Source organism: Urocitellus parryii, chromosome 10 (assembly GCF_045843805.1).
Source record: "Urocitellus parryii isolate mUroPar1 chromosome 10, mUroPar1.hap1, whole genome shotgun sequence".
Lineage (NCBI taxonomy): Eukaryota > Metazoa > Chordata > Mammalia > Rodentia > Sciuridae > Urocitellus > Urocitellus parryii.
In genome coordinates, this window is record NC_135540.1 from 26,435,776 (window position 1) to 26,450,829 (window position 15,054).

The 15,054-nt window shown below is 34.1% G+C and overlaps 1 protein-coding gene across 4 annotated transcripts in view; it reads right to left on the reverse strand.

Moving 5' to 3' along the window:
• Positions 1-15,054, reverse strand: part of Fbxw7 (F-box and WD repeat domain containing 7) — a 188,207-nt gene that overhangs the window by 67,053 nt on the left and 106,100 nt on the right. The gene's annotated exons all lie outside the window — the stretch shown is intronic.

A 15,054-nucleotide genomic window follows, 5' to 3' on the forward strand; every position in this document is an offset into this window, starting at 1 on the left:
TTTAATATACCTAATTTTTATAAAGTCCAAATAGGGAAGAAAACAGGATTAAAAACAAAAATATTATAACAGCTGAGAGCAAACTGTATTCTCAAAGATGGTCACAATATTTTCTTCCATCTTGTATGCTCTTCTTGCAATGTGACTCTGATACTCCTTCCATTGAGAGGTAGAGGCCATGCCCTTTTCCTTTAAGAAATGGTCAGACTTTTGTGACTGTTTCAACCACTAGTGATGGTAAAAGTGACATGTGAATCCCCATGCTAAGTCCTTAAAAAAGAGATTCAGTAACTCTGAAGGCTGAGAAAAGAGAAGTCCAGCCTAGGCATCTCAGCAAGATCCTGCCTCAAAAAGTGGGGGAGGGGGTAGAGGACTGCAGAGCAACCCTGGGTTCAATCCCGAGTAAGGGTGTGTGTGTGGCTGGAACAGGTGGTAGTCCTGATGTGCTGTTGAAGTAGTCTCCCTGCCTAGAGGCCACTATGCAGAGAAAGAGCACAAACTAGCCCCAGTAAAAAGAAGACATATGGAACAGTCCTGAGACTAGAAGAGAAAAAGATTCTTGGTCATCCCTCAGCTGTTGTAGACTCCTGCTGTTTCACCTCCAGAAACAATCTGATTGTAAACCTGAATTAGTAATGGCCAGGTGAGCACTTAAATTACTAACCTACAGGAACAATGAACATTAATAAATAAAATCATTTTTGTTTGTTATGAGTCACAAAGCTGTGAAGTAGTTTGTCAAGAACATTGGTTTGTTGTAATATAATCCTATGATTCTAGTGGAGAGTTACTTTGAAAATTTAACAAGAATGGAAAGGACAAAAGATGATCCTCTTCAAAAGGTAAGTGGCCATTTTGAGGATGGCAAAATTTTGGGTGACAATTTCCAATACTGATAACATCCGCTGGAAATGATGCATTTAGCAAGTCTCTAGCTAATTTCAAGACAAAACTTTAACATCTATTATAGAGTACTTCGGCTTGAATTTATATCCAAACCAGCCTGATACAAGACAAAGAAAATTAACTCATTTGAAAATTGCTTTCAATCATGCACTTTTCTTTTTAGATTTATCCTTTTATATATATACACATACACACACACACATATATATACATATATGTGTATATATATGCATATAAGTTTAGTTGTAGATGAACACAATACCTTTATTTTATTTATTTATTTTTATGTAGTGCTGAGGATGGAACCCAATGCCTCACATGTGCTAGGCAAGCACTCTATCACTGAGCTATGACCCAGACATGCAATCATATGCTTTTTTGTCTTTATTTCACAGACTCAAATGACTATAGATGACCAGGCAGTAAAATAACAGAGAGAAATGAGTCAGGTTAAAGACCTGGAAAGCCTACTCAAAAGGAGCACTAGATAGGTCATGTAATCACTGGGCCCGGTAAGGCCAGATATTTCATAGTTTCAAAGGCAGGTGAAAAAGCAGTATTTTTATATATGAACTTTCCGCTTTTCTAAATGTTGGCAACAAATTTTAATGTGTTAAAACAAATAGTGTATGAAACACCAGTTGGTAACCACTGTTCTATTCCCTTCTGGAGTACAGCAGAGGGGGGAAAAGGTAATAATGATGAAATAAAAAATTATTAATATCCATTCTAGTGATGCAGGAGGCTGAGGAAGATTCCAAGTTCAAGTCCAGTCTGGGCAACTTAGCAAGACCCCTGTCTCAAAATAAAATAAAAAGGGCTAGGGGTATGATTAAGAGGGAGAAGGCCTCTGGGTTTAATCTCCAGTACCACACGCACACACAAATTAGTAGTATCTAACTGATACAGAATAACTATCTTAAAGTTAATCTTCTTTTCTATACCAAGTCAACAGAGTGACATAATGAGAAATAAACTCCAAACTAAAACTTTAATAAGCAGTACAGATGTACTTGAGCATATTTAAATTTTTCACTCATTGAACTCTTAAGACAAATGGAATCATATTGGTTAGTACAAACAATCCATTCTAGACAATTAAGTTTTTAATGTAGACAAATAGAACCAACATCTGTAGCAAATGAGAAACTCTTGGCATTTCCTGAATTCACCAGTAACTTCATCATACTTCCAGTCCCCATTTGCATCTGATTTCAATAGCCAGAAACCATCATTTAAGACAAACCAGAACACTAAAAATTAAAGCATTCTCACTTTGAAAGTAGAGCATCTCCTAAAAGCAACTGCTATTTATTTTCTGGTATCAGGGATTGAACCTGGGGCGCTTAACCACTGAGCCACATGCTCAGTCCTTTTTATTTTTTATTTTGAGACAGAGTCTCACTAAGTTGGTTGGGGTCTCGCTCAGTTGCTGAGGCTGGCTTTGAATTCACAATTCTCCTGCCTCAGTCCCGAGCCCCTGGGATTACAGGCATGCACCATCATGTCTAGCCTGCAAAGGCTATTTCAAAAGCAGAAAAGCCACCTTAAAAATCTACATCAGCACAGACTACCTGACAGAAGGACAAGACAAAGTTGAATAAAGCAGGCTTTTTTCCTAGGGGAAAAAAAATATAAAAAATTTATACATTATAAATTTATATATACATACATATATATACATTTTTTAATTTCATCTTTATTACATTTTCCCCCCTGCTTTACTCCATATATATATTTATATAGTGTATATATATTTATAAATGTGTAAATTTATACATTTATACATTATAAAAATGTATAAATTGTTTTATACTTTTTTTTTTCTAGTGGCCCAAAAAAACAAACATCACTCCTCTACTTACTCTTCCTATAATGAGCGGTTTCAGTTTACATGCAAGATGCAACCCTGATAACAATACTTAGTATTAGAAGGAATCAAGTTAATATTCTATGTCAGATACACTGAGTAATTATACCAACAGTTTACAAAGAGTGCTCTCTAAAATACATCCAAAATGGAGATCATTTCAACCTTCTTGAAACTATTGTTTCATTTGTTTATAATCATCTCTTTCTTCACTGTGAAAAAATTTAGGTATTTTCTGTAGTACTAAGCAACAATTCTAGGATTTCTAAGCTGTGCCAAGATGATCCATTCTCTCCATTTATTTCTGTTCCAACCATTCAGCTCAAGGACACCAATTATCATCATAGAACAGAACCTGTACTTTCATCTCTTCTGAACATTTTCATGTAGTGACTCAGAGAGCCCCAAGATTACTGAAAATTTCTTTTAGTCTTTTACAAATTCCTTCTAGGTTCAGCATTAACAATCTATTATGGGAAAACACCTGTCAGTCAACAAGAGTGCTTCACGCTGCTAACAAAACTTACAATATCAAATAGCTGAACTCTATGCTAAAAGTCATAATAATTTAGACAAAAGTCAGTGGAATAATTTAACACCATAACTAGGGGCATATCCTCAAAACTAAAAATATTTTCCACAGTATACCATCCAGACTGAACTAGATAGTCAAGCTAGTTTTAGTATAGCCTTGTAACATTACAATAATTAATTTTATGAAATAGCTAATTTTTATTAAGGTTTTACTATCTGCCAGTCACTGTCCCGAGTACTTTGCACAATTATCTCACTCAATTCTCTCAGTAACACTATAAGGTAGGCGCTACTACCATCTCTAAGTTAACTCTATAAGTTAACAGCTTGCTCAAGGTCAAACTGCCATTGAGTGAGAGAGCTGGTACTTGAAAGCCCCAGTCTGACTTCAGAGATCATATTAATTACCACTGATCATAAGCTTGCACTCTCAAAAAAACTTAAGGAAAAAATAAAATTTTAGCCAGGGTTCTATTTTAGATTTTGAACTTTCACTCTAAAAGCTGTCAAAATAGAAATCCAGGGGTTCAGAGTACCTCTGCCAGTTTGGTGGAGTCAGCACCATGTTTTTCTTGGTATTCTTTTAACTGCATATTTAATATCTTTCAGGGAGGGCATGTCTTGGGCAGTTTACAAGAGCCTGAGCAGTCTTATTGGCTGTTCATGACCCTTTCCACATATTCACTACACATTCTGGGCCTATAGTTTATATTTCTCATTTTTTTAGCCCAAAAACCCAAAGCAAATTGTGGAAGATTATATCAACTATTCATATATTCCTTACCTAGAATAACTGGGTAGTTATACCCTATAATATTGCCTTTTATGCCAACACAAGAGGAAATTTAGACGAGAAAGACTCAGTAGAGAGATCATTATTTTCTCACATTAATGCTTAGGAAGCGCAGAGCAGCTCCCTAACAATGGGAGATTATTTGCTTTTATGCATCATTTATACACAGATCCTTGAGGAAATTCTTCTTTCCTTCTTTTTTTCACTTCTCTCCCTCCCCCAACCCCCATCTTTCTTTTTGATATTGGAATTGAACCCAGGGGCACTTTACCATTGCACTACCTTAGAGTCCCTTTCCTTTTATTATTTTTTATTTTGAGACAGAGTCTCACTAAGTTGCTGAGGTTGGCCTCAAACTTGAAATCCTCCTGCCTCGGCCTCCTAAGTTGGAATTTCAGGTGGGCATCGCTCAGTTCTTGAGAAAATTTCAAAACAGTACTCAGTAAGTTTGCACACATATGTACATTTATCCCAAGATTCGTTCTTTCATCATTTTCTGTTATTAAATAGTAAAATGAAAATATGCTAGTTACTTACTAAAAAAGCAAAAACAAAAACCCAAGTGTATCTTACCTATTATATGAAAAAGCACATAACTACTCTAAATATTAATTCTGAAGGGTACACAAGAACATAAAGTAAAAGATAAACAAGCACATACTAGATTTAAAATACATGAAAAGCAGCTCTATCAATAGCAATAAGGTACATTATATGGCCCTCTAGTGTTCAGCAAAGAAAAAAATTCTTAGGTAATTATATGCCTATATATATTTCATAATAAAAATAATTTCCTAAGTATATTAAATGTGCCAGTATGACTTCTAAACAAAACTAAATTGTGCCTCCTTTTGAATTACCATTCATATTTATAATATTCAGTAAAGGAGAATTCTAAAATTTTTTCTCATAAAAAAACCAAATACTAAATAAAAAATATAGCAATACAATGAAGAATTAAACAGTACTGAGTGCAAGTTTCAAAGAAGAAATAAAACTAAAAGAACAGTGTCACATCAACCAAAAAGTACTTAAAATACTAAATTCCCTAAAAATCATTTTTTCTCTGTAGTCTACATCTGTAATTCATCCAGCTTGATTATTTCCTTATTATATAAAAGTTATACATAATAGAGATTATAATTATAACAACCAAAAAGACTGAGTATATGAAAATGTGCTTGCAGAAGAGATGTCAAAGATAAAAATGAGATTATGGACAAAAGTGAAAATAAAAGGTAAACCCATGAACAGAAGAGTCTCACTAATAAGATTCTAAGAATGCAATCACTGCTGAAATATTACTGTTTAAAGCCGGTGAAATACTAAGTTCAGAATGCACTTTTTATAGGTTTTAGAAGTATATTATTATATATTTTATTTATTATTTGTACTTGGGGGGTTTAGGGAGAAGGGGGAACTGATATAAAAGCAAACTGTAAATTTTACTGAGGGCTTTGTTATTCATTTGCTGTAACTTCAATTAAAGTTAAAACTTTAGAAATCACTGGAGAAGATTCTGCATGTCTCAGAACATATTTCTGCTGTTAAACAGCACAAGGTTGTTCACTTAAAAAAGTAAAACAAGGCAGACTGTAACTAATGGCTACAATATGTTACAAAGAGCAAATAAAGGTACAGAATTTTGTTCAGAATTCTGTGAAATATAGTTAAAGCAAATGAGATAGGAAGTGGATCTTAAGACAGAAAATAAGTCAGAGGCTATAGGGTAAGGAAGACATTTAAAAGATGGAAAAGGCTTAAACAAAGGTATAAAGATGCCCTGAATTCCTCTAACACTCAGTAAAGTCATGTTGCTGAGGTTAAATTTTTATGTCTGTTTGTATCTGTCACATATATGACATTATATTTAGAAGAACAAAAGACAACTCTCTAAACTAGGAATAAAGTAAAGCTTCCTCAACTTGCTAAAGGCTATATGTAAATTAATTATGATTAAAATCATATTTCATGAGAAACTGTTCCATTAAGATCGGGAAGAAGACAAAAGATGTCCTCTATCACCGCTGCTTTTCAACATCATATTAGAAGTCTGAGCTAATATAATAAGAACAGGAAGAAAAGATAATCGATAAATAATATTCTGTTTATAGATAACATAATCCTCTATGTAAAAAAAAATAAGTCAAAAATTAGCAATTATAGAAAGGTTGTAGAATACAAATATACAAAAGTGAATGTCCTTTCCTATATACCAGCAATAAACAAGTAGAATGTGAAATGATAAATACAATATCATGTACACTAATACAATGAAATACTCAAGTATGAACAAAATATGTACAAGATATTTATTAAAGAAACTATAAAATTCTGTTTTGTAAAGGATTTCAAAGAATTACATAAATTGAGATATATTTCATGTTCCTATAGAGGAAGGAACAAGAATAATATTCTTGACAATATCAATATTGGCAAGATGTCAGTTTTTCCCAACTTGGCCTATAAATCAATACAATCCCAAACAAAATCCCAGTAGTTATTTTGTGGATATTGACACAATGTTCCAAAAGTTTACATGGAAAGGCAAAAGACCTAGAATAGCCAATACAAAAGTGAAGAACTAATTTGGAAGACTGGCACCATTCAAATTCTAGACTTACTATAAAAGCTACAGTAATCATGACAACATAGCAGTAGGAAAAAAAGGAACAGAATCAAAAACCCAGAAAGAGATCAACATAAATGTAGTCAACTGATCTTTGGCAAAAGAGCAAAGGCAATACAATGAAGAAAAGACAGTTTTCTACACCATTGTGCTGGAACAACTGGACATCCACAATAAAAAAACAAAACAATAATAACACCACCAACAAAACAGAACCCACAGACCTTATAGCCTTACAAAACTGACTCAAAATGGACCACAAATCTAAGTGTAAAGAGAAAAACTACAAATCTCCTAGAAGACAACATAGACAAAAATCTAGCTGACCTTGGATATATGCTCTGTGAAAGACACTGTCAAGAGAATGAGAAAACAAGTTATGAACTGGAGCAAAATATTTGCAAAAGTACTTCTATCTGATAAACAACTCATTCAAAATATACAAAAAATTAATAAAACTCAACCATAAAAAAAAACCCTGATTAAAAAATAGGCAAAAGAGCTGAACAAACTCTTTGCCAAAGAAGATAAATTCATGTTAAGTATATGAAAAAATGTTCACCATCACACGCCATTAGGAAAACTGCAAATTAAAACAACGTGATACCACAGATGTAGTAGAATGGCTAAAATTCAAAACACTGATGCCACCAAACTAGTGAGGATGTGGAGCAACAGGAACTCTGGGGAACATAAAATGATACAATCACTGGTAGACAGTTGGCAGTTTCTTACAAAACATACTGTTACCATACAACCCAGCAACTGCACTCCTTGTGATTTACCCAAAGGAACTGAAAACTTAAGACAAGTTTGTAAGTGGATATTCCCATCAATATCAATGGATAGTTCCAAAAAAAGTCTGTACATGGATATTCACAGCAATTTTGTTCAAGACCGACTAAATTTAAAGCAACCAAGATGCCCTTTAACATATAGTGGATAAACCATGGAACATCAAAAAAAGAAAGAAAAGAAAAGAAAAGAAAAGAAAAGAAAAGAAAAGAAAAGAAAAGAAAAGAAAAGAAAAGAAAAGAAAAGAAAAGAAAAGAAAGAAAGAAAGAAAGAAAGAAAGAAAGAAAGAAAGAAAGAAAGAAAGAAAGAAAAAAAAAAAAGGAATACTGACTAAGGACTAAAAGGAAATGAGCCATTAAATCATGAAAAGACATGGAAGAGACTTCAATGAATTTGACTAAGTCAAATAAGTCAGGCTAGGGCTGGGGCTGGTATGGGGCTAGGGCTAGGGTTGAGAAGTAGTGCACTTGCCTGGCATGTGTGAGGCATTGGGTTCAATTCTCAGCACCATATATAAATAAATAAAATAAAGGTCTATCAACAACTAAAGAAATATTTTTTAAAAAATATATATCTTTAAAAAAAAAGAAAAAGAAGAAATCAGTCCGTATGACTGCAACCACATGACATTTTAGGAAAAGAAACACCATAAAATTTAAAAAAAAAAAAATGAAAGAGTGAAAAGATCAGTAGTTAATAGGAGCTGGGGGAAAGATGGATAAAAACACAAAACTCGGGATTTTTAGGGTATCTGTCCAAACCAAATGTAACATCAGGAATGAAATCAAAACTATAAATTCTGGGTGATAATTACAGGTCAATGTAGATGAAATTTTAGGTTAGTTTTGAAGTTTCTGGCTAGCTGATAGGATGTGGAGGATGCCACTCAAAGCAAATGAAGAGGCACCAAGATAAAACTGGGTTAAAAAAAAAAAAAAAAACAGTAAAAATTTGAAACATTTAAAAAAAAAAGGTCTGCATGTGGATTTGGTTACATATTTATACGGAACTTACCAATTTATATAGAGCTAAAGAATCATGTTTAAAAAAATTAATCCAAACATTCATATTGCCAGCTCATTGTCATAAACATGGCATTATAACATAGTACAAGTAGAAATCTAAGCAAAGATGCTCGAACATTTTAAAACACTGACCCTTCAATTTTTATCTTTCACATGCCTGGAGTAAAAGGGAGGGAGTATTTAAGATGATAAGAAAGAGTCAAACCATTTTTCCACCAAGTAACCAGAAGACTGGTACATTAAGAAAGATAAGAAAACCTGGGGAGAAAAATTAAAAATTGGTTCGGGGAAAGAAATAATAGTTTCAGTTCTTAGTGGACCACTCAGCACATGATATCCAACAGACAGCTAGAAGTGCAGAAATAAGGCCATAGTGAGTGATGGGAGCTCAAGACATAATTTTGGAGTTACCCACCAAAGTAAAAACGGAACCCATCATGATATATGCCTTTATCATTTTCCTTCATCCCATCTTCCCTACCACCTAACAATAGCATTAAAAAATATCAGGTCATTATAACTACACATATAGGAATCAATCTGCTTCAGAAACACTTTCGGGATACTTCAGAGAACTTTATCATCTGTAAAATGTACATAAAGTTTTAAAATTCTCCATTCCGTGGGAAAAATATTCTTCAGTTCAAAATGAAAACTTATAATCAAAATACTTAAATAGCATTATTTTAAAATTTTAAAACTGCACTAATAGAAATTTAATAAATTTGTTGTAAACTAAAATTCATTTTGGTATCCAAATGTAAGATTTAGAAAGCATTTAAATGTACAAAAGTTTAAGTTTAAAAATCAGAAGAAGTTTGGAGAAACTGACACATTTTAATGAAAGGAAATGGTACTTATCTATCAATTGGGAAGACCTGTGGCATCTCCTTGGAGACTTACGTCATACTTTTATTTTTACTGAGGATGAGACACAAAACAAAACTGTTATGTTGATCTCCTGATACCTATGCTTAATTCCTCTATTATTTAGAACCCAGGGACAATTTAATTAGGGTATGTATGCTCCCACCTCCCATATATCTTTCTTAAAGTATTTATCTATTTTTTTCATTTCTATCATTTTTCCACTAGAGGGTGATATGACTAAACTCTGAGGTCATGGAAAAATATAGATTTTTATCAGCCATTGAGAATGGTGTATATTTTGAGGGGTAATGTATGAGGGACCAGAGACAAGTAAACAAAATGAGGTCAGAGGCCTACATTTATAAACTACTATGATTCCCAGGCACAACACTGCTTGTTTTGCATATTTTATTTCATCTAATTCTTACAAAAACCCTGAGAAATAGGCACTTGAGTCTTTTTTTTTTACAGATAGGAAAACAGGCTCAATGAGATTATATATAAATGGTCATATAATAAGTGGCATATAGAAAATTCAAGCTCCGATCTTAAAATTATCACTCTTCTATGTTGGGGGAAACTCATCCATTAAGCCCTTTCCCCATTTCCACGGTTCTCACAAAGGTTTAAAATTCAATTAAACTAGACAGAGCTGATGTTTCTAGTTTTCCCTCCTTCACAAAGGCAGGAGACATGAGTATTCATGGGCCATGCTTACTAGTGGATGTTATTCAAGATGACTGCTTTAAACAGTATTCTTTATTCTCCTGAGCATCTCTAAACAGAATTTGAACTACATCATTGTCTTCCAAGTAGACTATACCAGAGAATTTCAGAGGAAGTCATCATTCTCTAGAGCAACTTAAAGCTCTATTAGGTTTCAGATGTTAGCCACATTATCCAATGAAGTTTCCCAGCATTTCTGATTCTAGGGGGTGGTTGAAGGATGGTGACACAAAACAAAACTGTTATGTTGATCCCCTGATACCTATGCTTAATTCCTCTATTATTTAGAACACAGGGACAAGAAAGTATCTCTAGCCCTTAGATTCCAATACACTCAACATACTATTTCTTTTAATATACATATTAAAACAGGAAAAAAACTGCTTAGTTACCAAGAAGAATGTAACAATCAGGATACAGAAAAAATTAATAAATAAAATTTAGGTGAGCAATGAAGTCACAGATGCAAGACACCAAGACAGATATAGAAGCATCAGAAATTAATTCTCAAATATGCTGCTTTTCATGAAAAAACCAGGCAGATTCTAAACCTGTCCTAATGGTAATCTCATGTGCTTTTCATATTAGTAAAAAATGAGTTGGCAAAATTAAAACAATAAGAAAGAAAGAAAATAAGTCGATACTTTTCAAAAAGCATGTCAAAGGTTCAATTTTTAAAAATACAATAACACTTTTATAACAGAGTTAAAACTGTAAAGATATTATTCATACCTGCAGAAGCAAGCTGACTCTAGAATTTACAGGAAAACTAGTCAAATTAAGAGAAACAGTCAGTACATAATCGACCTATGGTTAAGAAGCACATTTGAGGGCACCTAGTGATCTGTATAATCTTGTCTCAAATTTCTTTTTTACATTGTCATTTCTTCCTGTAACAACTTTAGCCCTGGGGCCCCATATTTTCCATAATGCTCTGTTAAATACCACAAAGAAAAATCCTTGACTGAGTGCTCTCTACTTTCTAAAGGGTAACTCTGAATATTGCAAATGTGACATAATATTAGAAAGCCATGCTATTCCAGAGTCTAGAACCTTTGATTTTGTTCTGTTGAAAACCTTGTTTAGTACTATTTGCCAAATTCTACCATAGGGGGCAGCATAATACATGGGAAGGAAAAGGGGTGTTTTTGAAATTGGACAGTTCAGGATTAAAAGCTGCCAATTATGGTATGATACGGGGTGAAGCGTTTGGCCTCTCTGTAGCCTTAGTTCACTAATCTGTTGTGGGATCTTGCACACACTATGAGCTTAACAAACAGCAATTCCTGACTACCACTCTTGACTTTTAACATCAGGACAGTCTAGAATTTCTAACATTCTAATATTTCAAAAAATTATTGTTTGCCAAAAGTTCCCATAAAAACAAAGTTAACTAATGAAGGGAAGAGAGATTGCCCTCAGAGTTCTGACAGGTTTCAATACCCAAAGAATAAATCAAGGCAAGGAAGAATCTAAAAGTTTTTTTTCTTACTAATATCATATGCAAATGTTACACATTCAGGAATGATGTATAAATAAGTCTAGTCATACATGAGGTTTGTTTAGGAGACTGAAAAAATACAAAAAGCACACCAGATAAAACTGTAGAAGGCTAATCCTGTATTAAAATTTTAAAATGGGTTTTTTAAAAATGATCTTATAGCCTCTATTCTTCTCAAAAGTAAATGTTTAATAAGAATTGGATGAAATTGTGATCTAGGGGTAATGTTTATAAAACTGTCTTATGCTTATAATGATCAATAGTTTAAAGATCTCCCCAAATAAAGTAGTTGAACTAGTGAGAGTTTCACCCTATTCACCATATTTTAAAAACTAGGTACATGGATGACTGACATTTTCTTCTAAAGCAATGCAGTAATAGATGACTTTTTAAAATGTTGGAAAAGCATTCTGGAAATGAACTTAAAAATGACTTTCATGAATGGACAAAAAGAAAAACATTCAGATCAATTTTACTCTGAAATTCTACTCTGTAGAAAGGTATTGCTGTGTTGGGAATCCAACAGCTTTACAGTCTTCATGTCATATTTATGAAGACAAATGACTTCATGATGAACAATATATCCAAGATACATATAAAAACACATATGTACACATATGTCCATCTCTGCTGCTGTCTTGTAGGTATAACCCAGTAATTTTGTGTGTGTGTGTGTGTGACTGAGAATCACAAGGACGAAAACACTCCATTAACTGGGTGTACTTAAGAGATAATAATATGACTATATTAGATATACCTAAAGTTCTGTTTATGGCTTCATCTTTAAAGTAAAGGAAGGTCAAAGCATCTGTCAAACCTGTGTAGTGGTAGCTTTCCAACAGAATGTTATGCCAGTTTCTCCTCTTGCAAAAAAAGATGTTTTGCTTAGATACCTTTTTTATTTAAAGTATAACAGAAATCTGCAACAGCTTTGTATTGTTCATCAGGGCTTAATTTTGATTAAACTTCTTTCTTAAATAAGAAAATGCATTGCATTTTCAATACTAAACACCCATTCCTCTACCTGAATTTTTAGAAAAAGGGAGATATAAGCTTCCTCTTTTGATATGTGTAACCTTAAGGGAGTGGCAGAAGACTAGTGACCAGTCCAGTGAGCTTTCCCTGGGCTGGATCTTCCAGCAGCCTGCCTGAGGCTGGTCAGTCACTGGATAAGAACTGGGCAGGGGTGGTGTAAGGGTCTCTTCTCCAAGAGGGGCATGAGAAAGAAGGACTAGTCATGTCAGCCCTGATCAAAAAGGCACTTCCCCAGATACCACAGTCATGCAGTGTTGGTCAACAGGACCATTTACATCCCTGGACAGATAAGCACGGACCCTTCGAGCAGACAACTTGTACCAGGATGGGTAGCAGCAGAAGCTAAACAAGCTCTTTAAGGGTGAAATTCTAAAAGCTGCAGGCTGTGATTTCACTAATGCACTCAAAGCAACTATTTGGCTGGCTAACATAAATGATTTCAATACTAGCAATGAAATCTACAAACAGAATTTCAAGAGTAATTGTTCTGCTTACTAGGTTGCTGATTTATCCAAAGAAGGCTGGATTGAGACTCAAGCAGTAGGTGTCCAAAGACTTCTCACAGCAGTATATAGTGTGTGTGTAAATGGGCATAGTGTTGTTCTCATCGCGTCTTTAAGTTAATATCGTGATTTTTACAAGGGATGCTAGAAAGTGTAATGTGTGACTAAAATATCTCAAGTTATCATGGAAAGACCATATCATTGAGGGATTTGACAACATTGAATATTAGATAATAAATCCAACTACTGATGATACAATTATACTTCGGTACACTCATATTGCTGAATATAGGAGAAGAGATACTCGTTACATAGTCACTCAAGTAAATAGAAGTACAAGGAAGATAACACGTAGGAAAATAACACGTAGGAAACTTATTAAGTCCTATTAATTTAATGATATGAAATATTCAGCCCTCAAATCAAATATGTGATTCTGCTTTTACTTGGGCAAAATATTCCAACTTGAATGGCAGAGGTAAACGAGAAGAGAGTGGACCAAAATTTTATGCAGATAATGTTTTTCTAATGGAAATAAAATAGATAAGGAGATAGAAGAGGAAGAGGAAGAAGAGGAGGAGGAATACCAGATGGCAAAAGCTGGGGGAATGGTAGTATATAAGACTTGAGCCTTACTAACAAAGCAAGGCTAAAGTTGTCAGTCATGGATCCACCTGGCTGAAATTCAAAGCGACTATTCAACTTTTTGAGATGTGGATGAGAAAGTGGATGACACCGCTACTTGACGCCACTTCCTTCTTAGAAGATCACCAGCTAAATAAAATCCAACTTGTGGACAAGCCATGGAAATTAGGGATAAACATGTTTTAGAAAGAATTTAAGTTTTACAAGATGAAACAAAAATGATTTAGTAATTCCAGTTTTAATCCAAGTGCGTCAGATACCTCATTCCAGGTCAAAGGAGATGATGTTACATCTGTTTGTATACTGCTTATCATCTACAACAATTCACTGTGAAATTTACAAATAAGCAAACAGGATTAGAAGATGAACTACTACAGACATTATTGTTTTGTGAAATGAATAAGCTACTATTCAAAGTAAAATGTTCCATTTCAAACTAAAACTCAGATGTCTATTATACACAGGTATTTATGAGTTCTATTTGTTATGGTTGGATACAAGGTATCCCCCCACCACCATCAAAAGCTCTTGTTAATGCAGGAATATTCAGAGACGACATGGTTGGGTTTATAGGAGCTGTAACCTAATCAGACCATCTCAGTTTCAATGAACTAACTAACTGGGTGGTAACTGTAGGCAGGTGGGGTATTAATAGAGGAGCCATGCGCCTCAGAAGGGGAAGGCACTTCTCCCTCCCTCCTCTCTCTGGGCTTCCCGACTCCCCCATGAGCTGAGCAGCTTTCCAGCTCTGGTCTCCTCCCCTCATGATGTGCTGCCTCAACTTGGGCCTAGAACAATGGAGTTGGTCATCTATGTAAAAGAGACCTCTGAAACTGTGAGCCCCAAATAAATTTTTTCTCCTCTAATTAGCTCTTGTAGGGTATTTTGTCATAGCAGTGCAAAAGTTATCTAATTTTCCAATGATTAAAAAAATAATAATAACTAATTTGAGGCAACTTCCAGTAACATGCCTTAGCATACCACTTGTAGATACACAGCCCATAGCATCCAGCTTTTATTTTTTAAAACAAAACAAAAAACAAACTCTTCAGTACTTGATTTAGAAAAATTATATTCTCCCCCAACCTTCTACACCGCAAACACGATTTGCTAATCCCTGTGCTAGGGAAAATTTTAGAAGACAATTTGATGTTAATAATTTTTCATAGTGACAGAACCAATTACCATCTCCCCATTTGTGATAAGATTGTCCCATTATTAA